Here is a 17,061-nt window from a genome sequence, read left to right as displayed (position 1 = left end):
TTTTGAACAATAGTAGTTGCATTGGAAAACCGTGTTCTAATACTAGCAATTATAAGAACAATAAATAAAATTCCAAATTTTAAATCCATAAAATTACAACGGCTTTACTACAACCCACATAAAAACATTTAAAAGTAATAATCAAAACTGTAACAATCAAAACTATAACATAAACAGTATGTGTGGCTTCCTCCGAGCCCCTCGCAGCTCTGATCCGTCTAAGGCTGGAAATTACCTGAAAGGTTAATAAACGGGGTGAGTTTACGAAAAATCAGTGTGAAATCCCCTACTATATAAAAGGAACAGTCAGTCATATAAAAGAATTAAAAGTCTGGCCCCAGCCCTACTTACAGTTTCAGTATCAATTAGGCCTTAGCCCATTATAACAAATAGTACCAGATGGGCCATAGCCCATTATAGAATAAGAAACATTATCAGAACTAGAATCAAAATGAGAATTAGAACCAGAATCAGAATCAGGTGACAGAATCAAAATCAAAATCAAAATCAGAATTAGGTAATGTAATCGTAATCAGATAGGTAATGTAATCGTAATCAATATCGTAATGTAATCGTAATCGTAATGTAAATGCAAACCCATAGCAAATACAGAACAAATATCTCCCAACGTTTCGGTATTTCGGTATTTCTACCCTATAGGGGTATTTCGGTATTTCTACCCTACAAGGGTATTTCGGTAATTTTGTAAATCGAGGGTAAAACGATAATTCTGTAAATCAGGGGTACTTTGGTAATTTTACAAGTCGAGGGTATTTCAATAATTTACAGTACGAGGGTATTTTGGTAATTTTACAAACCAGGGGTATTTTGGTGATTTTATAAACCAAGGGTATTTTAGTAATTTTACAAACTAGGGGTATTTTGGTAATTTGGTAAACTGAAGTATTCTAAACAGGGATAACAATACGAATGGGCCTAAAGCCCTTTCTTGGCCCAAATGGGCCCACACGCTCGTGTGGCCCTTTTAGCCCAAATCTAGCCACAGATATGAGATTCACCTAGCCTAGTCCAATATTTACTACATAATCAAACAACTTATCCAGTTGGGCCCGTAGACCTATTGGGCCCACATGGCCCCTTTCGGCCCATCGTGGCTCGAAGTAGCCATCCTACAGCTAGAGTAGTGAGAAATACACACCTAATTGGAGACTGGAGTTAATCCACGCTCCGAGCACTCTTAGTCGGCGCCCAGCCCAACCGAGCACGCCACAAAGCGAAAGGGATCAGCTAAGAAGGGTACCTTTACTCACCTCATGGTTCTCTCTATTTAAAGCCAGCTTCGCATCCACTCTTATGTTAGCTTCCCGATGTGGGATCCCTCCATCATCAGAGTTTAAATTCAACACCAACTCTTACCGCCCCCTGCTAGCAAAATAAATGCTTTTTGCTTGCCATGGGATTCGAACCCATGCCTCCCGTTAAATGCTCCATACGCTACTTGCCACTAAGCCACAAGGCTTTTTGTGTCACAATTTCTCCAACAATATTCTTAAGGCCTACCTACTACACCCAGGGTTTGATTCACCTTAAACCAAAATTTTTGCTAGAGTCCAGGTTTGAACCCAGGACTTCTCCAACACTTCTCAGCACACTTAACCACTAAAACAAGCCTTCAACTACGAAATTTTCACGCACAATAGAATATTATAAGCTGCTTTCAACCGCTCCCATGCTCAAGGCCCAAAACTTCTAGGCCCAAATTCAAGGTGTTACACTTTTGCTCCCCCTGTTTCTTTTATATGAAAATAGACTCATTAATATTTAATTCTATAATTTTTTTGAAATTTAATTCAAATTACATAATATTTGGTGAATTTTCAAAGTCATGCAACTGCTGCTGTCCAACACTGTTTTACTACTAAAATTCACTCTTACATAATTTCACTTAATCCATTTTGTCTTATCAAAGTTCACTCAAATATCGAGCACATTGATCATAATTTTCATAAACATATACCTACACTTATTCATCATATAATCATGTTCACATGTATTTTTACTTAATCGATTTTCCCGTTGAACTCTTTAGAATAATAACTGATACTCAGTTGCCTGCACATATTTTCACACTTGTAGACAAGGCTATCTAGTACGCATAGTAGCCTTCACTTAGTACTACACATGCTACCAATTATCCGATACACGTAGTAGCCTACACTTAGTACTACACACGTGACCTAACCATCTGATACACGTAGTAGCCTGCACTTAGTACTAAACACGTGATCGAAGTTATCGGGTACGCATAGTAGCCTGCACTTAGTACTACACATGCGACCAATTATCCGGTACACATAGTAGCCTGCACTTAGTACTACACGTGTGACCTAACCATTTGATACATGTAGTAGCCTGCACTTAGTACTAAACACGTGATCGGTTATCGGCACGCATAAGAGCTTCGCACTTAGTACTACACATGCGACCAATTATCCCGACACGTAGTAGCCTGCACTTAGTACTACACGTGTGACCTAACCATTTGATACATGTAGTAGCCTGCACTTAGTACTACACACGTGATGGAAGTTATCGGGTACGCATAGTAGCCTGCACATGCGACCAATTATCCGATACACGTAGTAGCCTGCAGTTAGTTCTACACACGTGACCTCATAATACTTCATTCGTGTCGTTTCTATTCCGAAGGCTCAACCGGGAAATTCCTCACTTTCCAACATGTTACAAATTTATTCATAGTCCTTTTTCAATTTGCAATTTACAACAAATAGTCATTCTATAGGCAGCCACATTTCATATGATAACAAAATATAATAAAATAAAAAGAATCGATAAATTATTTACATACAAACTTGTCGAAATCTCATCAGGTACAACCGTGTAGCAATTCATACAACCCAAGTAATAGTAATTTAACACTCAATTCATGTAACAATAATTTGCCATTCAATTTCACATGACACAACAAGCATTACATTTTTCCATATCATACATACCATCCATCAACTTCTCTTAAACATATTAACTCATACAATTTATGCCATATCAATAGAGAATTACAATTCATGCATGGTATTGCATTATTATTAACACACGAACTTACCTCGATCCAAAAACGGTAATTTACCATTTTAGTCCATAACCTTGTATTTTCCCGATTTAAGCCCGAATCTCGATTTCCTTCATCTATAATATCACATTTAGCCTAATAATTAGTCACATTATTCATACGGGTCCAAAAATCATATTTTTATAAATTTTCATTTTGACCTCTAAACTTTTGCATATTTGCACTTTTGCCCCAAGGTTCGGAAATTAAAATTCATCCTATTTTCTTATGTTTTATGACATACTGATCATTTTCCCTTCTATGGAAACATCAAATTCTCACTCTAACATAAACTTATAAACATTAGGTATTTTTATCGATTATGCCGTTTTACTCGTTTTCACGTAAAATCACTTAGCAAAAGTTGTTTAACACAATTTCAAGCTTCATATTCTACAGTTAAACATCAAAATACATGCATATCATTCATGGGTAAAATTTTAAACACAAACCCTAGCTCAAAATAATGGTAGAAATAGCTAAAACATGTTACCAGGACTTCAAAAATGTAAAGAACATTAAAAACGGGGCTCGGGATCACTTACAAATGAGCTTGGAAAGCTTGAAAACCCTAGCCATGGTGTTTTTCATGAAAAATTCAGCCATGAGAAAGAAGATGAGCAAATTTGGCTTATTTTGGCATTTTTAATTCATTTAATTACCAATTTACTAAAATGCCCTTAATGAAAAACTTTTAAAAACCTATCATACCATGTCCATTTTTGTCCACAAACTTCAAAATGGTATAATTACCATTTAAGGACCTTTAATTTAAAAAATCATAACAATTAGACACTTCTAACATGTAGAACTCAACTTTTACACTTTTTACAATTTAGTCCTTTTGACCAAATTGAGTGCCCAAACGTCGAAATTTTCGAACAAAATTTTCACGAAATCATTTCGTGAAATCATAGACCATAAAAATATAATAAAAATGAATTTTACTCATCGTATTTGTGGTCTCGAAACCACCATTCCGACTAGGCCCAAAATCTGGATGTTACATAATACACATTCATCTTCCATATTCCTCCATAATCTATCAAAATACAAGCAACTTCATGCATGGGTAAATTTTTAAACATGAACCCTAGAATGAAATATGGGTAGAAATGGAGAGAGCAAGCTATCGGGACTTCAAAAATACATAGAGCATGAAAAACGGGGCTTGGGAACACTTACTATTGAGCTTGGAAAACTTGAAACGCTAGCTATGGAGAGCCCCAAATTTTCAGTTGGATGAAGGAGAAAATGGTTGATTTTGGCTTGATTTTTCCCATTTTAATTCATTAAAATGACAAATGACCAAAATGCCCTTATGCCCTTTCTTTAAAATTTCATCCATGCAAGCCTATTTTTGTCCAAAATTTTAGAATTTGGGCAAATTGCTCTCCAAGACCTTTTAATTCATAATCTAAAGCAATTTCATACAAATTGCTTCTAGAATCCAAGTTTTTCAATTTATTCAATTTAGTCCCTAATTTCCAATTGGACACCTTATACTTAGAATTTCTTCATAAAAAACACATGCATATACTCATATTCTAGGCCTCATAATAATCATAAAATAAATATTTTGATGTCGGATTTGTGGTCTTGAAACCACTATTCTGACTAGGCCCTATTTCTGGATGTTACACCCTAATACGATGCTCCATGGATCCGCAACTCAAACAAGCGCCTATCCGAACCCAGCACTCGCCCTGATGGCGTTTCCCATAAACAGTACAAGGCTACAACCCAAAAGTAGCTACAGGACCCCCAACTCTGGCTGGCCCATCAACTTTGGCCTTTTTCTTAGGCCACAAAGCTGAACTTGAGGGTTCCCAAACCCTCTTGTTCCTTCCCCTATCTAATTCATGATTCTGGTGCTCAGTGCGTTTCACATCCTCAGCGATCTTCGCCTTTTCTACTAACACAACCAAATCTCGCTCCCTCTGTGGAGCTATCAAAACTCGTAGATCATCTCTGAGACCATCCTTAAAACGCACGTATTGTTCATACTCAATTGCCACCATGCCTTGCGCATAGCGGCTCAATCGCAAAAATTCTGCCTCATATTCAGCCACATACTTATCCCCCTAGGTCAGATTCAGAAACTCCCTTCTGCGGGGATCCACATAGCTAGAGCCCACATATTTCCATTGGAATGCGCTTTTGAAAAACTCCCAAGTCAATTGATCGGCTTGAGTACCCTCTTTCACATTAAGCCACCACTGATAGGCTTCATCTCTTAATAACAACACCACACCTTCTAGTTTCTGCTCGGGGGTGCAGTCGAGGTCATCCATGATCCTCTCTGTGGCCTCTACCTAATATTCAGCCACATTAGGGGCAACTCCAGTGATACCCCTAAAGATCTCAGCCCCATTGGACCTGAGTCGTTCTGTTACAGACTCACGGACGACATTACCAGTATTAGGCCCAGTGACCCTTTCCAAAATTTGCAGCATAGCTTGGGACAATGCGTCGTCCCCAACTGTATGATCATGTGACCTAGTCTTAGTCACAGGTGAATTCGGAGTCTCTCTTGTCTCACCATTAGAAATATGGCCCGATGCTGAAGAGCTAGCCCAAGCACCTCCACGGCCTCTGTCGCCCCTTCCACAAGTACCTCTAGTGCTCATTATCGATTTGCGTATTATCTGTATTAACAGGTTTATGTATCAGTTTTACAGTTCCTATGTTTATTAACAAATGTTTTATGAAAAATAGCATTAATAATTCAGAGTTGTTTGTTTTCGCAGTTCGTAGTCTTACTACAGTTTCAGGTTACCCCAATAAAGGTTTGAGTATAGTCTATTATCTACAATAATCTCAATATTCCAATTAAAACATATAGTAGTTTCAGTGGACTTACAGATCAGCGTCGGAGACTCGGTAGACCACACATTCAGAATATTACTTCGACAATTCTTTACTACTATTTGAAAACAGCTCATTTGAAAATTTATGTCTTTTAGAAAAACCCAAATCCACAGTCGAGTTTTGTAACCTGACTCTGATACCACTAAATGTAACACCCCAAACTTGACCTAGACTGTAACACCCCTAACCCATAACCATCGCCAGAATAGGTTAAAAGGCATTACCAGACTTGTCATTCAGTTCAGAACAATTACAATTGAAATACCATATCATTTCAGTAAATGTCATTCATTCACATTGGATATGAACATAAAATCAAGAATACAATACTTAAACATGCATTCGGGACCAACTCAGTCTCATATGAAAGTTTCAAAAACTTAGAAAATTTTTAACTTTTAAAAGGTCACACGCCCGTGTGAACTGGCGTCTGCCTCACACGACCTTAAACACACTCGTGTGTCTAAGACGTGGCAAAATAGGGCATACATACTGACTTATCCACACGACCATAAGACACGCCCATGTGCCAGGCCGTGTGAAAATTAAGGAGGCTACTAACTTGGCCACACGGCCGACCACACTCCCATGTGCCAGCCCGTGTGCTACACACGACCACTAGACACTCCCATGTGTCTAGACTGTGTGAAAATTGGAGGGTATACTGAATTTAATTCATAGGATACCTCAGGGGACACACGCCATGTAACATGACCGTGTGTCGCACACAGTTGAGACACACGCCCGTGTCTCTGCCCATGTGGACAACAATAGGCCATTTGAATAGCCAAATTTGCCACCCTAAAAAACACAAGCAAATACATTCAAATTTGACCTCATATGAACAACTCAATTTGCATCCAAATGAACCAATTCAATACACAAATAAAGATATATCCAAACTTACCATTCATAGTTCATACACCTATATAACATCATATACAATTTATCCATTTAACCTGCTAAATCAAGACTACCCTTGCATAATCTCATACATACATTATCATACTAAAAACAGACCATGATTAAACACATATATATACAACCAAAACATAGTACCAAATAAGAAATCACATTGCTTAACTTATATACAATTTTTACTCAAAACATGGTTCCAAAACATAACTTATACTATCAAACTATCCTATACATGCCATATTTACAAAGGTTCATAAATTCAAAATACCAAACGAAAATTTGGATAGTGTGATGCGCAACTCTGACTTGTCCAGAACGAGCGAGCTAACGAACCTCTATAAGACATAGAAACAGAATTAGAGTAAGCTTCTAAGCTTAGTAAGCCCGTATAATTCAGAATTAAACTTACCATTTAAAAAAATCAAATGCAATAATAACAGGCCAACAATTCAATATAAATCCATCACCTAATTACACATAATCATCACATGTTAGTCATTCAACTAATACAAAAACCATATCTTGTTCATATAACATTATTTAGGCTCGTTGAATCTATTAGAACGTCAAAGGATAATCGAGTGAATAATGTTAATAATCCGTCAATTCATCATCATACATGCTCTTTCGAGGCATGGCCAGTAAGCTCATCATGAGCTAATAATAGTGAGCTCGATTGAACTGGAATCAGGAAGCTTTATTGAGCTGAACGGGAAGCTCATATGAGCTATGGTGAGTCCGCAACAAATGCAGGAGCTTGACCATTTCTGTAAGTACAGTAACATGTCACTCATATCCAATGAATTCTTATAGTTCAACTAAAGCTCGATAACACATTTAATATATCATCAAGTAATTCAATTATAAACATTCAATTCAACCATTGCAAGCATTTTATAGTTCGATTCTAATTATACGAACTTACCTCGAGTTGCTCGGATAACCGTCGACTACTCGTCTACCTTTTGTTTTCCTCAATCTAATTCTGGTACTTGCTTATCTTGATCTATATGATATCAAATTAACTCATTCAAACTTTCATTCAATTCAATTTAGCATAAAACATTCATTTTTTGGCCAAATTACAAATTTACCTTAGACTTTTGACTACTTTATAATTTAGTCCTTTTACAAAAAATGGAAAATTTACACAATTAGGCTATTACCATGATAGACGAATTTCCTATATGCTACTAGCAGCCCAAAACTTTCATTATTTCACACTTTTAACTACTACTTTTTACAAATTCACAATTTACTCCCTATTTTGCATTTTTGTCAAAAATCACTTTACGAAACTAGTAAAACTATCATCAAACCTCCAAAATCCATCATTTAATAACAAAGAACTCAAGAATTCAACAATGGCACTTTTCAAAATCTATAACAATTTCAAAAACAAAGGTACGGGCTAGCTAGATTAAGCTACAACGAGCTCAAAAACCTAGAAATCATTAAAAACCGAGTCAAAACAGTACCTTAATTGCTCCCTCAAGCTTAGTCGAATGTCAAGCCCTAAAATGGCTGATTTTCTTTCTCAAATTGGTTAGGGAAGATGAATGAATAATGAAATTTTTATTTCTTTTATTATTATTAACATAATTTGACATTTTACCAAAATAACCTTAATAAACTTTAATAATTTCAAATTTACCAAGCTAACAACTTCCACTAACCCTTAATATGGTCTATTTGACATGCAAGGACTCCCACATTTCAAACTATAGCCATATAACACCTTTACACAATAGTACTCAACTTTTACGCGTTACACGATTTAGTCTTTTTTACCGAATTGAGCATTTAAGCAATAAAATTTCTTTACTACACTTTCACATAAATCATACTTTAAACCTTATTAAAATAATAAAATAAATATTTTGACTTCGGATTTGTGGTCCCGAAACCACTGTTCTGATTTGACCTAAAAACAGGTTGTTACATAGACGTTATGGTCGTATCTGTGATGTCACATTAGAGTGAGTTTTGAATAGCGTAGTTTCACTGAAAAAGTCTATTTTTTTTAAAACCTCATTTTTTCATTAAGAAAAGTTAAGTTATTTGTTCATTTGTTAATTTATGGGTTTGATTAACAAATCATGATCTATACTAAATTGTTATTACGCTTTGAAAACATTGCTCGTTATGGAAGCTTTTAAAACAAGTTGTGTAACTTGGTAGTTGAAAATCATTTACCTTTTTGAAAAAAAAACCCGTGTCCTATTGCTAACAGATATAAGTCAATTTTAATAAATCCCCAAGTAAAAATAAAAACTTAAAACGACCTTTTTACATAAAATTTACCCAAATAAAACTACTTTTACTAAAAATCCAAAACAAAACATAAACAGTGGTGTGGCCATCCCCGAGTCCCTCGCAGCACTGGCCCGCCTAAGGATTACCTGCATAGATAGGCAGAGAAGGTGAGTTTATGAAACTTAGTGTGTAATTTATCTTTATCAAACAGTCAAACATACAGTGTTGAACAATCTGGGCCTAAGCCCATATCAGTCGCAATATCAGTGTCACAGTAACAGTATCATTGTGGGCCTTAGCCCATTTCAATACAGTATCCAAAATGCATATAAAGATCCTATCCATCCATCCTCTACACTCCACTCTGTCCAGCCCTACACTCCATGTGGGGATAAAATCGACCCACCCATCCCTACACTCTAGAATATAGTACCGGTCTCGGCACTAATAGTATTTGCAGCAAAGCTGCCAGTATAGGCTTATAGCCTTTCAGTACACTTCCTCTAATATCATATATCCCACCCCATGCAATGCAACATAATATAAATGTTCATACAATAAGGATGGCATGCTCAGACATTCATATATCACACAGGGGTATTTTCGTTATTTACCTCATAGGGTATAACAATCATAACATAATTTAGGGTCTAAGTTTACTTACCGACCCAATAGTAGGTCCACACTCGTCTTGTGCGACCCGTTCAACCTTAATAAATAAATAGCGAAAATAGGCCCAAGCCCGTAATACGGCCCATGTGGGCCCATACGTCCGTGAGGTCCATTAAGCCCAAATAATGGCCTTGGCCGTATAGCCAACATAGTCGGCCTATTAGTCTCCACAAATCCGTGAGGTTTACCCGATCAGGCCCATGAGCTTGTGGGGCCCACACGGCCCATATTCGGCCAACTTGGCCCAAAACGACCTATGCCCACGAGATCGCTCGTGGTGGTTTCTAAAATCAAGTGCTTACACTTATGATATTAGATGACCACATAGGCGAGCGCACCCCTGCGTAGCATCGATGGTAACTGATTTCTGGCTTTTTCCATTTAATGATTGAAACAGTGGGATTACCCACCTATTGTGAAACGTGCGTCTAACCTAAGCTCTCCCCAAACCTTGATTGCAAGAGTGAGATAGCCCTATATGAACCATTGACAAAGATTGGATAAAAACTCCTTGACTAAATTGTATACAATGGATAAAAACTCCTTGACTAAACTGCATACAACCGAATTCCATTAACCTATATCGATATCGATCACGTAAAAATTGAACCAATACAAATCACTTACCGAGAATGTAAAATCGGTTGTGGGGAAGAAGACAGCCGACCCTATTCCCAAAATGAGAATCCAATACGACTGAGGCAAGGTTCAGTACCCACACGGCCCTAACTATAAATGGCAGCAAAGAAGGTGTTAAAGAGATCACAACATCGAGAAAAATGAAAGAATAAGGAGGAAAACAAACACCCACCAATTATTCCAATAATCAATTGTAAAAGCCGAAAGCAGGAGTAGAGAAAAGAGTAATGCCGCAACTATCACAATAACAAATGATGAAAAGATGACAAGAGGAGAGGAGAGAAAAGAAAGAGTATTCGGCAAGTGATCAAGAGAAGGGGAAGATGATAAGAGAAGCGATTAAAAGGAAAAAGGTGCAGTAAGAAAAGAAAGAAAAGTTATTCGGTCACCAACAAACTAGAAGAGGGAGGGAGAAGGTGGAAAAGTCAGCCAAGAAGAAAACCTGAGAGACACAATTGTCAAATCCTAAAAATGCAAAGAGAGAAAGAATCAATTGGTAAAAAATCGAATGAGCAAAACGCAAAACCCGAAAGAAAACCCTTCAACACTAATCGACCACTTAGCAAAAAAAGAGCAAAACTGACAGTTCTTGGGCAAAAAACCCTTAGCCAAACTTCCTGAAAGCCACAAACCCCATTCGGCACACTACTTCCTCACTCCCCAACTCCCCACAATTCTCCTAAAATCTCTCCACACTTCACTCAACCTAATCATTATCCAAATCCCTTCATTATCTCCTAGTTTCTCTCTTCTCAACCACCAATTCAAACACTTAAATTTCGGTCAAACTAGGACACTTCCACGACACAGTAGTAAAAAGAACATCCTTGTGCACAACATTGCTCAAACTTAGGACCTACTAGCAGTAGTAGCACGCCTCTATCCCCTAAACCAACCAGCTTTTCATGACACAACCTTCCCATATTTATTTAAGAGTCTTACTACTAGGAGACAGGGTTTATTCAAGCCAAAATCAAAATTAGTACAAGCCAAGGCTTGAACTCAGGACCTCTCCAATACTCCTCAGGACACCCAACCACTAAAACAGACATGCATTTATGTAACACAATACAACATACAAAAATAAATGCCTAAATTTTGAGCGTTACAGCATACATTTACAAACAAACAAGCATAAAGAAGGGTTGCATGTAACTACATGTAAGGGGTTCGCATGTAACATTGTATAAGTTTTCATGTATTAACAATAAGGGTTCACATGCTATATAGGGTATGCACTGTACACATTAAGGGTTCACATGTTAATCTCCTAGAGTTCGTATATTAATCACCTAGGGTTCACATATACATATACAATTTGCATAGACATGGTTTGCATATAACAACATGAAGGTTCACATGTTTCAACATATAGGGTATACAATTTGAAGTTGGAGATCTTGCCTTCCTATACAACTCAAGACTCAAATTGTTTCCTGGGAAACTTAAATCATGATGGTCAGGACCTTTTATAATTCAATCTATTTTGTCATATGGCACAATAGAGGTAAGTCACCCATTACACGGTACTTTTAAAGTAAACGGACATTGTCTCAAACTTTATAACGGTGAGAATTTTAAAGATGATGGAAAGGAGCTACGACTCCACAAACTGCCCTGAATAAACCAACAAGGTAGCAGTCCTTAGACTATAAACAAGTGCTTCTCGGGAGGCAACCCGAGTACTAATGGTTTTAAATTATTTAAATTTCAATTTTTAAACATCTAGGTCACTAACAGAGTCTTTGAAGCACAGGTTTCCAACTCACACGGCCGTACATAAGGCCGCGTGACCAACACAGACGGAAACACGGCCGTGCAATACGACCGTGTGAAAAAGGGTAAAAGTTATCTTTCCCAACACGGGATGCGATAAGTGGCCACGGGTGCGCGACATGCTTGTGGTCAAAGCTGCCAACTGCACACGGGCGTGAAACACGCCCGTGTCTACCACCTGTGGACAACATTGTTAAAATAACACGGGCATGCGTAGAGCTACACGATCGTGTAACATGATCATGTCGCCACACGACCTAGACACACGGGCGTGCCCGAAGGCTGTGTGATGATATCTCACTTCGCGATAACCACGGGGTGGACACGACCCACACGGGCGTGTAAACTGGCCGTGCCACTTGAAAAATTAGATTATCTATCTTCTTTTATTTTTCTTTCATTAATTTTTGAAGATTATTTTGTTTTTAAACACGACTTATCTTTATGATTACTACCAAATTATTCCCCCAATTCTCCTTCTATTCTTCAGAATCATGTTTTGTAACACCCTAAACCCGGCCCAGATGTTATGGCCGAATTCGACGTGCCACATTAAAGTAAAAAAAATACACATTTCGTTTTAGTGTTTTAATAAATTGTCTTTTGTTAAGCTTATCCAAGTGAATGGAAGCTGTGCACCAGGTAGGTATCCAAAAACAGAGAAGGTGAGCCATGCAAGCTGCTTAAGTACCAAGCTCTTCAATTAGATCCAATCCTAGACATGCCTACAACCATTACCACACTTTGATAACCGAGTTGAAATTCATTTGAGAAGATATCTTTGATAAACCGCTTAATCGTGTCGTTACGTTATTCTGAAAATGAGTATCATTTTGAAAACGCGCCCTAAGTCTAGCCCATTTGAAGTATTATCAAAAATATTTAGAGTTATTAAAAAATAAAATAATCCCAGAAAGAGAATAAAGTTAAAATGGCCTTATTACAACCCAAAAATAAATAGTAATTAAGACAAACTAAAGAAAACCAGTTACTTATTTTAAAGTCCAAAAGCGATCACTGTGGCCACTCTGAATCCCCTCCGGCTCCATGTCCCACATCAAGGCTCACTTGCAAGGTTAAGGAAGGGGGGTAAGTTTGGAAACTTAGTGTGCAACAAGCCCCTTTCAGAGTCCAAACCAATATCAGCATACTGGGCCTAAGCCCAAATTCAGTCTCAACATATACTGGGCCGAAGCCTTTCATTTACCAGTTATTGGGCTGAAACCTTTTCATAATTCGTATCACTGGGCTGAAGCCTTTACTGCAAACGGTACAACCCATAGGCTCTTTTCAATAACACATGCAATATCAATGAACATATGCAAGCCCATTTGGGGAGACTACTCAACCCACCATCCGCTACTCTCCACCTGTACCAACCAAGCTTTCCATGTGGGGAATAACTCAACCCACCCAACCAAACTCTCCACTGGCAGCATAGCTACTTTATCATATAACTTGAGGTCTAGCCTCTTTTAATAACTGGGGCAAAGCCCTTTTCGGTAAACTGGGGCAAAGCCCTTTTAACACTTCCTCCATTCATATAAAACCCAACCCATGCATATATGAACATATCATGGCATATCATGTGCATATCATGGCATATCATGTACAAATCATGCATCTTAATTATAGCATATCCCTAGGGGTATGATGGTCATTTTCACCTAGGGGAAAAATGGTCATTTTCACATTATAAGGGTAATTTCATTATTTAATCAATTATTAGGGTTTTCTATACTCATTGTCAGTTATCAACAATTTCAAATGTTTAAACAGCGATTCTAGCCCATTCCTAGCAAAACCGAGTTATTGGGCCAAAAACCCCTAATGGGCCCTACTTAGCCGACCTAGTCATCTAGGCTCATTGAGCCTATATTCCATAATTTTATTAACTTTCTCAATGTGTAATTTTTTTGGATTTCATTTTCTACCAAAACATACCCAAATAGGCCTGAAAGCCCATTGGGCCCGATTTCATCCCCTCGAGGCCCAACTATCGTAATGCAGAAAATCGTGCCCTTACCTGATCCAACGATCCTGATCCTCAAACTTAGCGTATCTAACTAACCTATGAGTTTTCGCCTGCTCACAAGTCCTCGAAATGCCAGAATTTTGGCATTTCGACTTTTCGGCATATATCGATTTAAACTACGAAAAAGGGTTCGTTACACACCTGTTTTGTGACGTTCACCAATAAAGTCTCCCATGACAACCTACAATTATTTGCCACCATTCTTAGTGTAATATCCTGATTTTGGGCCTAGTCGGAATAGTGGTTTCGTGACCACAAAATTCGAGCTAGAAATATTTTAAGGTCTATGATATGATTTCATGATTGTGTGAAAATTTCGTGAAGAAATTTTATGCATAAAGTGCTTAAATTGAAATTAGGGACTAAATCGAATAATTTGCAAAACTTGCATTCTAAAAGTTTCTAGTATGAAATTGTTTTGAAATATTAATTAGGAGGTCTTAAATAGAAATTTTACCAATTTATAAGTCTATGGACAAAAATTGGACATGGATGGAATTTTTGGAAAGTTTAGTAGTAAGGGCATTTTGGTCATTTAGGGGTAAAATGAATTAAAATACAAAATTAAAAGCCAATTTTGCTCATCTTCAACCCCATGGCTGAATATAGCAAGGAGAAACCATGGCTAGGGTTTTTCAAGCTTCCAAGTTCAATTGTAAGTCCGTTCTAGCCTCGTTTTTAATGATTTTTACATTTTTGGAGTCCCGGTAACTTGATTTAGCTTATTCTAGCAATAATTTAACCTAGGTTTTATATTTGGAAAAATACCCATAGGTGAAATTTGTGTATTTTGGTGTTTTATGATATAATATGAGGTTTTAAATTATGTTAGACAACTTGTGCTAATCGGTTTTAAGTGAAAACGAGCAAAAGGGCTTAATCGGTAAAAATACCTAATAGTCATAAGTACATGTTAGAGTGAGAATTTGATGTTTCCATAGAAGGGAAAAATGATCAGCATGTCATAAAACATAAGAAAATAGGCTGAAGTTTAATTTACGAGATTTGGGGCAAAAGTGTAAATATGCAAAAGTTTAGGGGCAAAACTGTAATTTTGCCAAAATATGATTTGGGTCAATTTGAATAATGTGAGTACTAATTAGACTATATTTTAAATGATAGAGCAAGGAAAACTGAAATTCGGGCTAAAATGGAAAAATACCAAGTTGTGGATGAAATGGTAAAAGTAGCCATTTTCGCATACGAGGTAAGTTCATATGTAAATGTTGGTAACATAGTTATTATTTTAAATGTTTTTATGTTATTTAAATGATATTATAATTATTATGAAATATTATACTTGTGATAATTGTTTGATAATATGTCAAATTGCGTGATATACTTGGAAAATGTGAAATACTACCGAGTATCGGTATCGGCATTCCGTAGAAGATGGTTGAGACACATGATTGGGAAAAAGGTCCCGTTGAACCTTAGGAATGGATTAGGATACAAGTGACATGTCACTAGGATATTTGGGCTTCCGAACTCGTTGAGTTGAGTCCGAGTTCGAGAGATGTAACTAGGCATCCGAGCTCGTTGAGTTGAGTCCGAGTTCACTTGTGGATGCGAACGCCCGAGCTCATTGAGTTGAGTCCGAGTTCGCTTATGGGCAGGTTACATGGTAGCTTGGCTACATATGTGGCACTTATGTGCAAACTTTCCATGTATCCGAATTATATTCCGATGTGTTCAACAGGTAAAGTTCTACTCAAATGGAGGAATGCTAGAGATGAAAGGGACGTATTGGTGAGTGTTGTGAAATGGATACTTTGAACAGGTATGTACTTAACCCTCGGGTTGAAAAATCAATATAACAACAATATGGTAAGATGATAAATGAAAATGTGATATGAATGTCTCGGTGATGATTATGCAAATGATGTTTTATGTTTGCTTATATAGTTATGTTACTTGCTATTTGTATGTGAACTTACTAAGCATTTGTGCTTACTCCCTCCTTTTCATTCCTTGTAGTGTTGACAAGCCAGCTCAGAAATTGAAAACGGTCGGAGGCACGCTTACACTATCTGTATACCATCTTGGCATAATGGCTTGTATATTTTGAGTATGGCATGTATATAGCATTATAATCATTTTGTATATATGGTCTTATGATATGGTTATTGAGTGGTATGGAAATGCTTGGTAATGATTAGCCATTGGAATGGCTAATCATGATCATATTTGGTGTTATGTATGTCAAATTGCTAGCTAATCCATGGAAACCATGAAATAGGTAAAATTTACCATAAAATAGATTCTAACAGCAGCAGTGATGTAAATTTGAAAAATCACTAAAAATATTAGAAATGGAATTAAATGATGAGTATGTTATTAAATTGAAGCTCAATGAGCCTATTTTCATATGGATTGAACAAAACAGGTATATGAATTATATTTTATGAGATATTTGAAATTTTATGAAATAGGGCCAGAGTGATTTCTGGATCCCCTGTTCTGACTTTACAAATTTATCATAAATTGTAAAAATATAATTAGAAGTCATTCTTTATATGTAAAGATTCCTTATTGAGTCTAGTTTTAAGGTAAACAAACTTCATAGTCATTGAAATTCTGTACAGAGAGATATCTGATTCGTAATACACAGAGGTCAGAGCAGTCGAACCCTGAAAAAGGGGAGACTATAAGTAATAAACTGTACTAATTTGCTCAACCAAAAATTATATAAAAAAATAAGTAAATATATATATGAGTCTACTTTCATGGAAAATTTACAGAATTGGATTTCGAGTTTCTTAACTCGAGATATGAATTTTTAAGCCATAGTGATGCAGATTGC

This window comes from Gossypium arboreum, chromosome 6, assembly GCF_025698485.1.
Source record: "Gossypium arboreum isolate Shixiya-1 chromosome 6, ASM2569848v2, whole genome shotgun sequence".
NCBI lineage: Eukaryota > Viridiplantae > Streptophyta > Magnoliopsida > Malvales > Malvaceae > Gossypium > Gossypium arboreum.
The sequence above is the reverse complement of the archived record's forward strand: the minus strand, read 5'-3'. Positions refer to the sequence as shown.